The sequence below is a fragment of the Pseudophryne corroboree genome, chromosome 4, assembly GCF_028390025.1.
Source record: "Pseudophryne corroboree isolate aPseCor3 chromosome 4, aPseCor3.hap2, whole genome shotgun sequence".
Lineage (NCBI taxonomy): Eukaryota > Metazoa > Chordata > Amphibia > Anura > Myobatrachidae > Pseudophryne > Pseudophryne corroboree.
Window position 1 is genome coordinate 724,447,328 of NC_086447.1, and position 18,518 is coordinate 724,465,845.

Below are 18,518 nucleotides of genomic sequence, written 5' to 3' on the forward strand. Positions count from 1 at the left end.
TGAAAAGTGCTTTAAGGAAGTTATTACATAAATCACTATTTATCATTTGGCTACCATGGCCAACTCCATATACTGTAAAAACAAACACACAGTGGAAGTTGGAATACAGTATTAGGATAGTATATAAAATAATCTGACTGCCCCTAAGCAGATACAGCATACAGTATTTGACAAATATAAGTAATGTCTCTCCACCAGCCTGGATCTAGTAATCATCCACGCAGTGGAACTTGCAGCATTTGAGATAGGCTCCTATAGAATTAAGCAGTGTTGTCCAACCTCTTATAGGTTAGAAATTATGATTAAAACTGGGTATTTCAAGTGTTTGCCCCTAATTATTAGCTAATAGAGGTAGAAAATACATTTTTCTCCATGAAGAAATTTGGTGTATTTTCCCATTTACAGTATTATGGTTTTGAAGGACGTGTATATTTGTTTTGCAATCCTCATACATACAGTAGCCTTCAGAATTTCAACCTGTCCTTCAGACAATAATGAATCTCATTCCTTCTAGCACAGAGTGATCATTCCCTGAGAGCAGTTACATCAGAGAGACAAACACTGACGTTGTTACACAAGTGACAGATGTCCGTGCACCAGTCATAGGTACTATGCATATGAATTATGTGTGTGGAACAGTTGAACTTCCATAACATTGGCCTTCATTCCGAGTTGTTCGCTCGCAAGCTGCTTTTAGCAGCTTTACATACGCTAAGCCGCCGCCTACTGGGAGTGAATCTTAGCTTCTTAAAATTGCGAACGAAAGATTCTCAAAATTGCGATTACACACCTCTTAGCAGTTTCTGAGTAGCTTCAAACTTACTCGGCATCTGCGATCAGTTCAGTGCTTGTCGTTCCTGGTTTGACGTCACAAACACACCCAGCGTTCGCCCAGACACTAGAGATGTGCACCGGAAATTTTTCGGGTTTTGTGTTTTGGTTTTGGGTTCGGTTCCGTGGCCGTGTTTTGGGTTCGAACGCGTTTTGGCAAAACCTCATCGAATTTTTTTTGTCGGATTCGGGTGTGTTTTGGATTCGGGTGTTTTTTTCAAAAAACCCTAAAAAACAGCTTAAATCATAGAATTTGGGGGTCATTTTGATCCCAAAGTATTATTAACCTCAATAACCATAATTTCCACTCATTTTCAGTCTATTCTGAACACCTCACACCTCACAATATTATTTTTAGTCCTAAAATTTGCACCGAGGTCGCTGGATGACTAAGCTCAGCGACCCAAGTGGCCGACACAAACACCTGGCCCATCTAGGAGTGGCACTGCAGTGTCACGCAGGATGGCCCTTCCAAAAAACACTCCCCAAACAGCACATGACGCAAAGAAAAAAAGAGGCGCAATGAGGTAGCTGTGTGACTAAGCTCAGCGACCCAAGTGGCCGACACAAACACCTGGCCCATCTAAGAGTGGCACTGCAGTGTCACGCAGGATGGCCCTTCCAAAAAACACTCCCCAAACAGCACATGACGCAAAGAAAAATGAAAGAAAAAAGAGGTGCAAGATGGAATTGTCCTTGGGCCCTCCCACCCACCCTTATGTTGTATAAACAGGACATGCACACTTTAACCAACCCATCATTTCAGTGACAGGGTCTGCCACACGACTGTGACTGAAATGACGGGTTGGTTTGGACCCCCACCAAAAAAGAAGCAATTAATCTCTCCTTGCACAAACTGGCTCTACAGAGGCAAGATGTCCACCTCATCATCATCCTCCGATTCATCACCGTGTACATCCCCCTCCTCACAGATTATCAATTCGTCCCCACTGGAATCCACCATCACAGCTCCCTGTGTACTTTGTGGAGGCAATTGCTGCTGGTGAATGTCTCCATGGAGGAATTGATTATAATTCATTTTAATGAACATCATCTTCTCCACATTTTCTGGAAGTAACCTCGTACGCCGATTGCTGACAAGGTGAGCTGCGGCACTAAACACTCTTTCGGAGTACACACTTGTGGGAGGGCAACTTAGGTAGAATAAAGCCAGTTTGTGCAAGGGCCTCCAAATTGCCTCTTTTTCCTGCCAGTATACGTACGGACTGTCTGACGTGCCTACTTGGATGCGGTCACTCATATAATCCTCCACCATTCTTTCAATGGTGAGAGAATCATATGCAGTGACAGTAGACGACATGTCCGTAATCGTTGTCAGGTCCTTCAGTCCGGACCAGATGTCAGCATCAGCAGTCGCTCAAGACTGCCCTGCATCACCGCCAGCGGGTGGGCTCGGAATTCTAAGCCTTTTCCTCGCACCCCCAGTTGCGGGAGAATGTGAAGGAGGAGATGTTGACAGGTCGCGTTCCGCTTGACTTGACAATTTTCTCACCAGCAGTTCTTTGAACCCCTGCAGACTTGTGTCTGCCGGAAAGAGAGATACAACGTAGGTTTTAAATCTAGGATCGAGCACGGTGGCCAAAATGTAGTGCTCTGATTTCAACAGATTGACCACCCGTGAATCCTTGTTAAGCGAATTAAGGGCTCCATCCACAAGTCCCACATGCCTAGCGGAATCGCTCAGTGTTAGCTCCTCCTTCAATGTCTCCAGCTTCTTCTGCAAAAGCCTGATGAGGGGAATGACCTGACTCAGGCTGGCAGTGTCTGAACTGACTTCACGTGTGGCAAGTTCAAAAGGTTGCAGAACCTTGCACAACGTTGAAATCATTCTCCACTGCGCTTGAGACAGGTGCATTCCACCTCCTATATCGTGGTCAGTTGTATAGGCTTGAATGGCCTTTTGCTGCTCCTCCAACCTCTGAAGCATATAGAGGGTTGAATTCCACCTCGTTACCACTTCTTGCTTCAGATGATGGCAGGGCAGGTTCAGGCGTTTTTGGTGTTGCTCCAGTCTTCTGTACGTGGTGCCTGTACGCCGAAAGTGTCCCGCAATTCTTCTGGCCACCGACAGCATCTCTTGCACACCCCTCTCGTTTTTTAAATAATTCTGCACCACCAAATTCAAGGTATGTGCTAAACATGGGACGTGCTGGAATTTGCCCATATTTAATGCACACACAATATTGCTGGCGTTGTCCGATGCCACAAATCCACAGGAGAGTCTAATTGGGGTAAGCCATTCTGCGATGATCTTCCTCAGTTGCCGTAAGAGGTTTTCAGCTGTGTGCGTATTCTGGAAAGCGGTGATACAAAGCGTAGCCTGCCTAGGAAAGAGTTGGCGTTTGCGAGATGCTGCTACTGGTGCCGCCGCTGCTGTTCTTGCAGCGGGAGTCAATACATCTACCCAGTGGGCTGTCACAGTCATATAGTCCTGAGTCTGCCCTGCTCCACTTGTCCACATGTCCGTGGTTAAGTGGACATTGGGTACAACTGCATTTTTTAGGACACTGGTGAGTCTTTTTCTGAGGTCTGTGTACATTTTCGGTATCGCCTGCCTAGAGAAATGGAACCTAGATGGTATTTGGTACCGGGGACACAGTACCTCAATCAAGTCTATAGTTGGCTCTGCAGTAATGATGGATACCGGAACCACGTTTCTCACCGCCCAGGATGCCAAGGCCTCAGTTATCCGCTTTGCAGCAGGATGACTGCTGTGATATTTCATCTTCCTCGCAAAGGACTGTTGGACAGTCAATTGCTTGGTGGAAGTAGTAAAAGTGGTCTTACGACTTCCCCTCTGGGATGACCATCGACTCCCAGCAGCAACAACAGCAGCACCAGCAGCAGTAGGCGTTACACTCAAGGATGCATCGGAGGAATCCCAGGCAGGAGAGGACTCGTCAGAATTGCCAGTGACATGGCCTGCAGGACTATTGGCATTCCTGGGGAAGGAGGAAATTGACACTGAGGGAGTTGGTGGGGTGGTTTGCGTGAGCTTGGTTACAAGAGGAAGGGATTTACTGGTCAGTGGACTGCTTCCACTGTCGCCCAAAGTTTTTGAACTTGTCACTGACTTATGATGAATGCGCTGCAGGTGACGTATAAGGGAGGATGTTCCGGAGTTCAACATCTACTTGATGATGCCCTGACCGCTGGAGTTATTTCCAAGGATGAATTTAATTTCTTGTTTATTAAGCACCCCACTGTCCCCATTTTCTATCACCTCCCCAAGATACACAAATCACTTAGTGCACCCCCTGGACGTCCTATTATCTCGGGTATTGGTTCTCTGTCTTCTAATCTGTCTTTCTATGTTGATTCTTTTCTCCAACCTCGTGTCTCGACGTTAAGGTCCCATATCAAAGACACCACTCATTTCTTACAACAGTTAAAAGGTGTGACATGGAAAGAGAGCTATGCATTTATGACCCTGGATGTACAAAGCTTATACACCAATATTCCACACGATCTTGGACGCGATGCAATAGCAAAGAGATTACAAAGTGATGGTGACCTTACCGAGAGACACAAGACTTTTTTGTTGGATGCTATTTCCTTTATACTCCAACACAATTATTTTATGTTTTTGGACACTTATTATCTTCAGGTGATGGGTACGGCCATGGGGACCAGGTTTGCGCCGAGTTACGCCAACCTATACATGGGTACCTTTGAGGATACCCATGTGTGGGGCGGGGACTTTGGCGCGAATCTGGTCCTCTATGGCCGATACATAGATGATCTATTTATTATTTGGGATGGGGATCTATCATCGGCACTTCACTTTGTTACTAGTTTAAATTCTAATCACTTTAATCTTCGTTTCACTCACTCCTATCACCCTGACACCATTAATTTTTTGGACCTAACACTAGAAGCCAGGGACGGTAAAATATATACCTCCAACTTTACTAAAGAAGTGGCAACTAATGCCTATCTGCACTACCAGAGCGCTCACTACCCCCCTTGGAAGAAAAACATCCCCCGGGGGCAGTTCTTACGCTTAAGGCGTAACTGCACGGAAGATAGCAAATATCTAGAACAAGCCAACTTAATGACGGAAGCATTTCAATCAAGGGGTTACCCACATCCATCATTAAAGAAAACTATGCAAGAAGTCCTACATATAGATAGAGATACCCTTCTTAAACCTAAAACTAGCAAGATTCAATCTCCAATAGAACAGGACAGTGATCACACGCATGATATCCAGCAAGAAAATTTGGCTTTCATCTCAACCTACAATAGTGAGAGTATGTTGATTAAGAGAATTATATGTAGGAATTTTGGGATGCTAAACCAGGATACATTATTAAGAGGTACTTTGCCACACAGACCTAAGTTCATTTTTAAAAAAGGACGTTCCCTCAAAAATATCCTGGCACCCAGTTATCTCAAAACAGTTCCACCAATAGACACAGAGGGAGGAATACGAGAATCTTGGATACCAGCACGCCCCCCTGGCTTCCACCGTTGTGGTGCAAATAGGTGCACCACCTGTAAACATATCCCTAAGAAAACTACTTCGATCTCTGTTGAGGGAAGTGAAGAATTCAATCTTATTAATTTTATGAATTGCGACACCAATTATGTCATATACCTGCTGACATGTGCTTGTAATAAAAGATATGTGGGACGGACGACGAGAAGTATTAAAGTCCGATTCATGGAACATCGCCGGAACATTATAAACAAATCCCAGACACATAGTGTCTCTAGACATTTTAGAGACTGTCATGATAGCGACCCCAGCCTCCTAGGAGTAGTAGCTATTGAACATATTGTGAAAACCAAAAGGGGTGGGGATCGGTATAAATTATTATGTAAACAAGAGCTTTACTGGATGTTTAGGCTTAATACGATATACCCCTCTGGCCTTAATGAACAGGTAGAACTGAATCCAGTTCTATGATCCCTTCAGCTCCCCCGTCTTCTCAGCCAAATACTCTAGTATGGTGTTATATCCATACACAACTGTTTATCACAAAGAAAAACTTTTTGTTTAATTTCTTATTATAACAAGTATTACTGTCATCATTATTTTCTCTGTGTGTTATTTATTCTATGCATTTATTATATATGTACTCTACTTATACACATTTGATTTTCCAAATGTTTTGCTACTAGGATAAATTTGCTGTTATTATCTACTGTTTATCATTATCAGCATTTTCCATTATTCTTTACAGACATCACTTTTTATTAGGAAATGCTTTTGTGGCCCTTTCTTTTTATTGCTTTATCCACTTCACTCACTACATTCACAGTGAGCACTTTACAACATACACAATTATTAATTATATATATGTTTTTCAATATGCACTTTGTTTGCTATAGCGGTGGACAGTGCGTTATGTGTTACCCTGGTAGCGCGCACTGCGTTGTCCGCTGCTATGGTAACCTACACGCCCACTCGTCACCATAGCTACGGCCGGATAGCGGACCAATCCCCGCCGCTTCCACCTATCTGATGTAAGCAAAACCCGACGGTCGCGTCAATTGGGCGCGACTCTTATACTATACGTGAGTCCCAGTGACGCGCACAGTGGGGACGCCCACGTGTCCTCGCCACCCGGACTCCCGGCCGCAGACTAATGACGTGGAACTCAATCCACAGGTGTCAGTCTCTTAGTAAGTGCTAAAACTCACCTGTTTTTATTTATGCTGGCTGATCTTATATAATACATGGATAGGACCCTGAACCACTTTCATATAGGACTAATGGGAGATCCTTTGCACTCTATTCCGGGCTTTATTTTATCCCTTTTTCCCTTTTGAATTATAGAAGTCACGTGATTTGATCCTTACTATTGATTAAACCATAATTGTATAAAAAACAAAGTGCACTATATCTACTATTTATCATGTGTTGTTTATTTAATAATCTAAATTGTTTGTCTGTCATTTTGGTCACATAATGAGAGTACTCGGTCACTGTCAATCACATATGCAAATGAGCAACCATTTTGTAAAGGGTATAAAAACCCTGGATAGCAGCACCTCTATTACCTTGAAAAAGTTGCGTGATCGCAACGAAACGCGTTGGCGATTGGTGCTGTGTGTGCCTAACATCAACTATCCATTCCTGAAGACTCTCCACCTGGACCAGGTCCCCACTACTGGCTCATTTTGCGGACCCGTTTGAAGATCATCCATCATCCACAGCTCAACAAGGGACAAGCTGTTGCGGATGCCTATCCGCTTAAACACCTTGGACAACCGCTGGTGGTAACTATATTACTTGATGGAACATTGACGGGATACCTTGAGCATATCAATTAAGGGACTGCTTTATTGGAACAGGTGTGAACTGTCTATGCATTTATATCAGGACTGAGAGTGACACAACGATTGGACACTTCATTGTGTCCCCTATTATATCTATTTCCTACAGTGTTACAATTTTTTAACCATTTTTAAAGTTCATTTTTATTCAAATAAATGTGCATTTTCATGTGACCTTTTGCTCTCATATTTGACCATTTTAGCGCTTTAATCCTTTCTCACGTGCTGGAATTTGCCCATATTTAATGCACACACAATATTGCTGGCGTTGTCCGATGCCACAAATCCACAGGAGAGTCTAATTGGGGTAAGCCATTCTGCGATGATCTTCCTCAGTTGCCGTAAGAGGTTTTCAGCTGTGTGCGTATTCTGGAAAGCGGTGATACAAAGCGTAGCCTGCCTAGGAAAGAGTTGGCGTTTGCGAGATGCTGCTACTGGTGCCGCCGCTGCTGTTCTTGCAGCGGGAGTCAATACATCTACCCAGTGGGCTGTCACAGTCATATAGTCCTGAGTCTGCCCTGCTCCACTTGTCCACATGTCCGTGGTTAAGTGGACATTGGGTACAACTGCATTTTTTAGGACACTGGTGAGTCTTTTTCTGAGGTCTGTGTACATTTTCGGTATCGCCTGCCTAGAGAAATGGAACCTAGATGGTATTTGGTACCGGGGACACAGTACCTCAATCAAGTCTATAGTTGGCTCTGCAGTAATGATGGATACCGGAACCACGTTTCTCACCGCCCAGGATGCCAAGGCCTCAGTTATCCGCTTTGCAGCAGGATGACTGCTGTGATATTTCATCTTCCTCGCAAAGGACTGTTGGACAGTCAATTGCTTGGTGGAAGTAGTAAAAGTGGTCTTACGACTTCCCCTCTGGGATGACCATCGACTCCCAGCAGCAACAACAGCAGCGCCAGCAGCAGTAGGCGTTACACTCAAGGATGCATCGGAGGAATCCCAGGCAGGAGAGGACTCGTCAGAATTGCCAGTGACATGGCCTGCAGGACTATTGGCATTCCTGGGGAAGGAGGAAATTGACACTGAGGGAGTTGGTGGGGTGGTTTGCGTGAGCTTGGTTACAAGAGGAAGGGATTTACTGGTCAGTGGACTGCCTCCGCTGTCGCCCAAAGTTTTTGAACTTGTCACTGACTTATGATGAATGCGCTGCAGGTGACGTATAAGGGAGGATGTTCCGAGGTGGTTAACGTCCTTACCCCTACTTATTACAGCTTGACAAAGGCAACACACGGCTTGACACCTGTTGTCCGCATTTCTGTTGAAATACTTCCACACCGAAGAGCTGATTTTTTTGGTATTTTCACCAGGCATGTCAATGGCCATATTCCTCCCACGGACAACAGGTGTCTCCCCGGGTGCCTGACTTAAACAAACCACCTCACCATCAGAATCCTCCTTGTCAATTTCCTCCCCAGCGCCAGCAACACCCATATCCTCCTCATGCTGGTGTACTTCAACACTGACATCTTCAATCTGACTATCAGGAACTGGACTGCAGGTGCTCCTTCCAGCACTTGCAGGGGGCGTGCAAATGGTGGAAGGCGCATGCTCTTCATGTCCAGTGTTGGGAAGGTCAGGCATCGCAACCGACACAATTGGACTCTCCTTGTGGATTTGTGATTTCGAAGAACGCACAGTTCTTTGCTGTGCTTTTGCCAGCTTAAGTCTTTTCATTTTTCTAGCGAGAGGCTGAGTGCTTCCATCCTCATGTGAAGCTGAACCACTAGCCATGAACATAGGCCAGGGCCTCAGCCGTTCCTTGCCACTCCGTGTGGTAAATGGCATATTGGCAAGTTTACGCTTCTCCTCCGACGATTTTATTTTAGATTTTTGAGTCCTTTTTTTACTGATATTTTGTGTTTTGGATTTTACATGCTCTGTACTATGACATTGGGCATCGGCCTTGGCAGACGACGTTGATGGAATTTCATCGTCTCGGCCATGACTAGTGGCAGCAGCTTCAGCACGAGGTGGAAGTGGATCTTGATCTTTCCCTATTTTTGGAACCTCAACATTTTTGTTCTCCATATTTTAATAGGCACAACTAAAAGGCACCTCAGGTAAACAATGGAGATGGATGGATACTAGTATACTTATGGATGACGAGTGACTGACGACACAGAGGTAGCTACAGCCGTGGACTACCGTACTGCGTCTGCTAGTATAGAGATGATAATGATATAAAAAATATATATATATCACTACTGCAGGTATATATAATATAATGACGGACCTGCTGGACACTGTCAGCAGACTCCTAAACTACTAGTATGAAGAAGATAGAAAAAAAAAACCCTACCACAGGTAGGTATACAATTATGGACGAGCACTGACGACACAGAGGTAGCTACAGCCGTGGACTACCGTACTGCATCTGCTAGTATAGAGATGATAATGATATAAAAAATATATATATATCACTACTGCAGGTATATATAATATAATGACAGACCTGCTGGACACTGTCAGCAGACTCTTAAACTACTAGTATGAAGAAGATAGAAAAAAAAACCCACCACAGGTAGGTATACAATTATGGACGAGCACTGACGACACAGAGGTAGCTACAGCCGTGGACTACCGTACTGCGTCTGCTAGTATAGAGATGATAATGATATAAAAAATATATATATATCACTACTGCAGGTATATATAATATAATGACGGACCTGCTGGACACTGTCAGCAGACTCCTAAACTACTAGTATGAAGAAGATAGAAAAAAAACCCCCACCACAGGTAGGTATGCAATTATGGACGAGCACTGACGACACAGAGGTAGCTACAGCCGTGGACTACCGTACTGCGTCTGCTAGTATAGAGATGATAATGATATAAAAAATATATATATATCACTACTGCAGGTATATATAATATAATGACGGACCTGCTGGACACTGTCAGCAGACTCCTAAACTACTAGTATGAAGAAGATAGAAAAAAAACCCCCACCACAGGTAGGTATACAATTATGGACGAGCACTGACGACACAGAGGTAGCTACAGCCGTGGACTACCGTACTGCGTCTGCTAGTATAGAGATGATAATGATATAAAAATATATATATATCACTACTGCAGGTATATATAATATAATGACGGACCTGCTGGACACTGTCAGCAGACTCCTAAACTACTAGTATGAAGAAGATAGAAAAAAAACCCCCACCACAGGTAGGTATACAATTATGGACGAGCACTGACGACACAGAGTTAGCTACAGCCGTGGACTACCGTACTGCGTCTGCTAGTATAGAGATGATAATGATATAAAAAATATATATATATCACTACTGCAGGTATATATAATATAATGACGGACCTGCTGGACACTGTCAGCAGACTCCTAAACTACTAGTATGAAGAAGATAGAAAAAAACCCCCCACCACAGGTAGGTATACAATTATGGACGAGCACTGACGACACAGAGGTAGCCACAGCCGTGGACTACCATACTGCGTCTGCTAATATAGAGATGATAAAGATGATAGAGATGAACAAAAAAAATATAACACTACTGCAGGTAAATATTTATATAATATAATGAATGACGGACCTGCTGGACACTGTCAGCAGAATGCGTTTATAGAATAAAAAAAAAAAACACCACAGGAGTGTTTAACTTTTTCAGGCAGACAATATACTGGTGGTCACTGGTCAGTCACACTGGCAGCAAAAGTGTGCACTGTACTCCTGCTATAACTGCACCCCAGTCTCCCCCACAATTCAGCTGTGTGAGCAGTGAGCACTCAGCACAGTCAGATATACATATAGATGATATTATCATGCAGCACACTGAGGCTGAGCACAGATATGGTATGTGACTGTGTATCATTTTTTTTCAGGCAGAGAACGGATTATATTAAATAATAAATAAAACTGGTGGTGGTCAGTCACTAGTAACTATCAGCAAAACTCTGCATTCTGAGTACTCCTAATGCTCCCCAAAATTACTAAGTAATCAACTCAAGTGTCTCTATCTATTCTAACGGAGAGGACGCCAGCCACGTCCTCTCCCTATCAATCTCAATGCACGTGTGAAAATGGCGGCGACGCGCGGCTCCTTATATAGAATCCGAGTCTCGCGATAGAATACGAGCCTCGCGAGAATCCGACAGCGGGATGATGACGTTCGGGCGCGCTCGGGTTAGCCGAGCAAGGCGGGAAGATCCGAGTCTGCCTCGGACCCGTGTAAAAAGGCTGAAGTTCGGGGGGGTTCGGATTCCGAGGAACCGAACCCGCTTATCTCTACCAGACACTCCTCCGTTTCTTCAGCCACTCCCGCGTTTTTCCCAGAAACGGTAGTGTTTTTCCGCACACACCCATAAAACGGCCAGTTTCCGCCCAGAAACACCCACTTCCTGTCAATCACATTACGATCACCAGAACGAAGAAAAAAACGTGAGTAAAATTCCTAACTGCATAGCAAATTTACTTGGCGCAGTCGCACTGCGGACATTGCGCATGCGCATTCGCGACTAATTGAGAAAAAAAAATAACGAGCGAACAACTCGGAATGACCCCCATTGTTTACTCTAAAGTAAGCAATGTTAAGATGAAAGAGGTATTGTATATTGGGGTCATTCCGAGTTGATCGCTCGCTAGCAGTTTTTGGCAGCCGTGCAAACGCTATGCCGCTGCCCATTGGGAGTGTATTTTAGCTTTGCAGAAGTGCGAACGAATGTATCGCAGAACGCCTGCAAAATTTTTTTTGTGTAGTATCAGAGTAGCTCAAAACCTACCCAGCGCTTGCGATCACTTCAGACTATTCAGTTCCGGATTTGGCATCAGAAACCCGCCCAGAGTTCGGCCAGCCACGCCTGAGTTTTCCCTAGCACGCCTGAGTTTTTCCGAACGCTCCCTGAAAACGGTCAGTTGCCACCCAGAAACGCCCACTTCATGTCAATCACTCTGCGGCAAGCAGTGCAACTGAAATGCATCGCTAGACCCTGTGCAAAACTACATCGTTCGCTGTGCCCGGCGTCGCGCGTGCACATTGCGACGCATGCGCAGAACTGCCGATTTTTATCTTTGTCGCTGCGCTGCGAACAAATTCAGTAAGCGATCAACTCGGAATGACCCCCATTGTTATGTACACTGTTTTTGGTAGACTGTAGGGGAGATGCATCAATCCTTGCAGAATGATAAAGTAGAGAAGCAGCCCAAAGCTACCAATCAGCTTTTGTCATTTCATAGACTATGACAGAAACTTATACCCCTTTCACACTGCCAATGCCGGATCCCACCCGGAAATTGCAAACAGGTCCTTCCCGGGAGGGATCCGGCATTGGACGCTGCTGCTGGCTTCCCCGACCCGGCGGGTTGCCATTGCGGCGGGGGGCGAGGGCGGCGCTGGGAGATGAGATCATCTCCGCGCCGCATCTCCCTGTTGTAGTGAAAGGGTCCCGGGTTGCATAGACCCGGGAGCCCGTTTACGCTGCCATTGACCCGGTATTCAACCCGGGAATAACACTGCTTTATTCCCGGGTTGAACTGCCGGGTCAGGCGACCCGGGATTTCAGCTATGGTGCTTTTACACCGCACGCTGACCCGTGTCGACCTGGCAATATGCCGGGTCGATACCGGGTTATTTGTGCAGTGTGAAAGGGGTATAATTGGTATCTTTGTGTAACTTCTCCACTTTATCTCTCTCCAAGGCTTGAAACACCCTCCCCCTTTTGTTTGCCGTACATTGCTGCAAAAGCCTAAAGCATACGCTAATAATCAGGCAATGCTATTATACATTCAGGACATAGCCGTTTCTATAATGGGTGCAGTGTGTGCGGTGCAAACGGCCCCAAACCGCACACTCTGCAACCATATATTACACTTACACCTCTGGATTTCCCTGGAGGCAGCAGCCCTGCAGTGGGGCACAAATCACTTGGAAAATGTCTGCAGCGGCCATTTACACGTGATTTGCGCATGCGCACTGGAGATGTACCTGGGAATAAGGTGTAGGCAGAGGCGGATTGGCCATAGGGTTTACAGGGAAGATTCCCGGTGGGCCGACGCACCCGTGGGGCCTGTTTTGTTTGAGGACATGTGATCCTTTTTATAGACATAATGAATAAGATGCAAAATAATTTGCATATATGAAAATTACTGCCACTTAGCCTGATTGCAGATGATCTAGTGTATGCTCTGTCTGCCTGCTTGGCTGACATATAAGATTGAGTGAATAGTGATTGGGATACGGTTGGTGTAATAAGCAAGAAAATATATCTTTCTAAAGAATGATATAGTTTCCTAAATTCTAAAGGTGTATCATATAATGTGCTCATAATACTTAATTTTATTTCTTTTTAACTTCCCCCTTGATGCTGGACATGACCACTATCTGGAAAGTCTTGGGGGGAGGGTGCTGCTGCCATGGTTCATGGCTAGACCTTACACCTCTGGTGCTGCCCATGTGGGGCCACTAGTACAAATTTTTCCAGGGCCTCTTTTTGTTCCTAATCCGCCCCTGGGCGTAGGCGCCATGTTTCCGGAGAGCTGCGCTTGCGCAGTAGACTCTGGCATTATGCCAGTGTCTACACTCTGACCAAGAGGAGGGGGCCTGCAACGGAAGCTACGCCAAGTCAAATTCTTTTATATGGAAGAGATGGAGGAACTGATGGGCTATTTCAAACCTGATCGCTGCTGTGCGTTTTCGCACAGCAGCGATCAGGTCTGAACTGCGCATGCGCTGGCATGCCAGATAGCCGACGGCTGTCTTAGCCCTGCGATCATCTCTGCCTGATTGACAGGCACAGGCAGTCGCTGGGCTGGCGTCGTTTGCCCGCCGCTTTTGGGGGGGGGGGTGGGCCACGGTGGCTGCGTGGCACCACACGTAGCCTCTCCGACCCTCACAGCGACGACAGGGTGCTACTCTTCCAGTACAAAAGCATTGCCGCTGTGCGATGCTTTTGTACTTGTGCGCGTGGGTCGGGCCTGACATGCGGGCAGACTAGCCCTGTGCTGGGTGTCCCCCCGCATGTCAGTGTGCCTGATTGTAGATGTGCTAAATTTAGCACATCTACGATCAGGTCTGAATTAGGCCCTATATGCAGTAGAAGACCAATTTGAAAGAACAAAACAATTGGTAAGTGTAATACGATAAATACACTTTATAGCCTTGTAGTCAAAAGGTGGGGATGTACAGGGAATCTTCCTTAGGGAGGGAGCATATAGTAAGTACTGTTGCTGGGAGCTATTGTGCCTTAGGTCTCAGCACCCCTGGCCTGCCTTTATGCTGGGACCTGTAGCTGCACGGCCATATACAGGTCTCGGTGGTGGCGTGCAGCGACGTGTTTGGGTGTCAAATACGGGATCCGGTCTGAAGATCGACAGTGTCTAGGTCGACAATGTTTAGGTCGACCACTATAGGTCGACAGTCACTAGGTCGACAGGGTCAGAAGGTCGACATGTTCTAGGTCGACAGGTCAAAAGGTCGACATGCGTTTTAAAAAAAAAATCTTTTTTTAAACTTTTTCATACTTAACGATCCACGTGGACTACGATTGGAACGGTAATCTGTGCCGAGTGAAGCGGCAGCGGAGCGAGGCACCTTGCCCGAAGCATGGTGAGCGAAGCGAGCCATGTGAGGGGACACGGTGCACTAATTGGGGTTCCCGGTCACTCTACGAATAAAACGACACCAAAAAAACATAAAAAAACTCATGTCGACCTGTTGACCTAGAACATGTCGACCTTCTGAACCTGTCAACCTAGTGACTGTCGACCTGTAGTGGTCGACCTAAACATTGTCGACCTAGACACTGTCGATCTAATGATGCACACCCGTCAAATACGCATGCTGACATGTGCACATGCACAATCAAGTGGACACATTACTCAACGGGGTCCTTCATTGCACTATACAGGAAAACAATATGGCATTTGCAGTGGGTGGGTGTGGTGCAAATAAAAGGCTCAGTAGGATTAACAACAGGGCACCTAATGGGGTTGCACCCACATATACTGTAGCTACATCACCAATGTGCGGGGATTGTGGCATACAGGGGCGGATCCAGAAGAAAATGATAGGGGGGGGGGGGCACCATGGAAGGGGTAAGTACATTTGCGTGCGACTTCGGTGCAGTGTGCAAGGGGCAGCGTTTGAGGGGCAGGGGACAGCGTGTGAGGGTCAGGGGGCAGCATGTGAGGGGCAGGGGGCAGCGTGTGAGGGGCAGGTTATAGGGGCAGTGTGTGAGGTGCTGGATACAGGGGGCAGTGTTTGAGGGACAGGGGGCAGCGTGTGAGGGTCAGGGGGCAGCATGTGAGGGGCAGGGGGCAGCGTGTGAGGGGCAGGGTATAGGGGCAGTGTGTGAGAGGCAGGGGACAGCGTGTGAGGAGCAGGGGGCAGGGTGTGAGGGGCAGGGTGTGAGGGGCAGGGGGCAGCGTGTGAGGTGCAGGAGGCAGCGTGTGAGGGGCAGGAGGCAGCGTGTGAGGGACAGGGTGTGAGAGGCAGGGTGCAGTGTGTGAGGGGCAGTTGGCCCCCAGTAATAATGTCCCCCATTAGTTTGCCCCCAATAGATGCCCCCAGTAATTATGTCCCCCAGGAGTTTGCCCCCAATAGATGACCCCCTCAGTAGTAATGCCCCCAGTAGATGCCCCCCAGTAATAATGCCCCCAGTAGATGCCACCAGTAATAAAGTCCTCCAGTAGTTTGCCCCCAGTAGATGCCCCCCAGTAAAAATGTCCCCCAGTAGCTGCCCCCAGTAGTAATGCCCCCCAGGAGTTTGCACCCAATAGATAACCCCCCAGTAGTAATGCCCCCAGTAGATGCCCCCCAGTATTAATGCCCCCAGTAGTAAAACCCCCATTAGATGCCACTAGTAATAATGTCCCCCAGTGGTAATGCCCCCAATAGATGACCCCCCAGTAGTAATGCCCCCAGTAATAATTCCCCCAGTAGTTTGCCCCAGTATTAATGCCCCCCCAGTAGTAATGCCCCTTGTTGATGCCCCCCCAGTAGTAAGGTCCCCCCGTAGTTTGCCCCCAGTAGATGCCCCCGCTGCACTAAGGAAGAAAAAAGTGATTAAAAAAAATACTTAGTTTAATTCATGGTGGTGAGATGTTGATACCTGACTTAAAAAAAACAAAAACTGCTTCCTGTGCATTGCACACCTAATGAAATGCAAATAAACCAAGAAAATGTTATCAAGGTAATTACTCAGTCACTTGCTGCTTTTACAGTCTTCAGGAAAGCATGGAATGCTGACTGTCAGTGTCATCTATACAGACCGCCTCTTGTGTGTGTCAGAGGGGCGGAACCTTGTCTCTCCCGGAACTAACGTTATTTTGTCCTACATAGCAACCGAGTCCTCTGCCTTGCACACACAGAGGTGTCAAATACAGCCTGCTGGTGTGAAAGCCGTAGAGGTTGGGTGAGTAGTAAATGTGTTTGTGTGGTTTGCCAGGTCTCAGTGCAGCCTGCAGGACGGTCATCATTATGGAGTGACCATGTTACTGCTGCTGTGTCCCAGCCTCACAGGAGGGTGTCATACCAGCTCTCCCTGTGCAGAAGTAATGGGCAGGGGATTTATACAATGTCAGTCTATATGCAAAGTGTAAAGGTGACCCATTATTATATGCATGAAGAGACAAGCCCCCTCCCCAAGTTAGGAATTGCAGATATCTGTAATCTGACAGGACAGTATTTGAGGCATTTACACTGAGACCTGTCCCACACAGACTCATGGCTCTTTCTTGTCCTCTACTGTCCCCTTCAGGTCTTTTTATTTTTTTTATTTCACTGGCATTCTTGTAAATGCACTTTAAAAAATTAAATGTTTATGACATTTGTTTGTTTTATAATGTGTATGCAACTTGGAGTTGTTTTAATAACCGTAATTATGGTAAAATACTGTTTGCAGGGCTGTGAGTTGAAACATATGATGTATCGAAATTACAATTTCTTTAGTTTGTTGCCTATAGACAATACATTCCAATATCTATGTATTGCATTCCTTGCAACTAATCTCTCTAAGGACTCTGATTAGTAGGCCTGTTTGCATTAGTAATCTATGAAATTGTTTTATTTTCAGGAAAAATTTATGTTTTCCTTTGAACTGATTTCCATGTTCTTGAAAAAACCCACATACATAAAAATAGTTCTCATGTACAATAGGGTGATAATGGGTGTGGATCATTAGATCGACAGTCACTATGTCGACAGGGTCTGAAGGTCGACAGGGTTTCTAGGTCGACAGGTCAAAAGGTCGACATGAGTTTTTCATGTTTTTTTGTGTGTTGTTTTCTCCATGCAGTGACCGGAAACCCCAATTAGTGCACCGTGTCCCCTCGCATGGCTTGCTTTGATCGCCATGCTTCGGGCAAGGTGCTTCACTCCGCTTACCGCTTCACTCGGCACAGATTACCGTTCCAGTCGTAGTCCACGTGGATCGTTAAGTATGAAAAAGTAAAAAAAAAAAAAAGTTAAAAACTCATGTCGACCTTTTTACCTGTCAACCTAGCACATGTCGACCTAGAAACCCTGTCGACCTGGTGACTGTCGACCTAGACCGTGTCGATCTTCAGACCGGATCCCGGTGATAACTCTGGTTACCATTGCAGCCTGACTTTGCTAGTGCTATGGGTGAGATTACAGCCTGGACATCATTTTTGTAAAGTTTGTAATTTTTCCCTGAACTGGTTTTGCCAGTCTGGGGATAAATATTATGTTTTAAATCCTGCTGAAAAATCAGCACTTTTGGCCTATAACATTTGGCTTACAGCAAGTTTTGTACACTTTAGGACAAATATTTGTCTTTTGCTACTAATCATCCCTCTTGGAAACTGTTTTGCTCCTAGCTCCTTCTGGTCTCTCTTTTTTGGTGGGAGTGGGGGTCCAAAACTGTAATTTTGTAATTGGGATATTGGCCAAGCATTTCTAGAAGATTGGGAGGATCTATGAAAAGTACTACAGTCACTCAGTCGGGTACTGCATGTCAGTATATTTTTCCATACAGAGTCTTTCCGCCTCATCTTATCCTCCAGTGCTGACATCATGATTATTAGCATGCGTCAAAATTCTTTGTGCTTATGCCTACTAATATAGAACAGTTGTGGTCAATCAGGACATTTCTGGATGTAAAAATATGTATCTGGCTTTTAGATTAACTTGTTTTATTACTAGCTGACATTTTAGAAACATGTCAGATCTAGCTAAATGCCCGTACACATTAGAGGATTTTTTTCCAGCAATAATGACGGTTTTGAACGATCTACTGTTCAAATCGTCTAGCGTGTTTGCAGCAAATGAGCGATACACGCACCCGCGCTCATTTGAAGCCGATAGTCAGTCGTCCACAGGGCCGGCGACAGAAATCTTGTGGCCCCATACAGTGATATCTCTGGGGCCCCCTCAGAATATATA

At 45.7% G+C, this 18,518-nt stretch overlaps 1 protein-coding gene and 1 long non-coding RNA gene across 2 annotated transcripts in view; one reads left to right on the forward strand and one right to left on the reverse strand.

Moving 5' to 3' along the window:
* The window catches only part of LOC134910241 (uncharacterized), a 55,543-nt gene extending 39,125 nt beyond the window's left edge, over positions 1-16,418 (reverse strand). The window contains exon 1 of the long non-coding RNA XR_010176151.1: positions 16,314-16,418. This is a non-coding gene — a long non-coding RNA (uncharacterized LOC134910241). The remainder of the gene's footprint in view (positions 1-16,313) is intronic.
* A 1-nt stretch (position 16,419) lies between these two features.
* RMDN2 (regulator of microtubule dynamics 2) overlaps positions 16,420-18,518 on the forward strand; it is a 296,636-nt gene continuing 294,537 nt past the window's right edge. The window contains exon 1 of the mRNA XM_063918055.1: positions 16,420-16,527. The gene's annotated coding sequence lies outside the window, so the exon portion shown is untranslated. The remainder of the gene's footprint in view (positions 16,528-18,518) is intronic.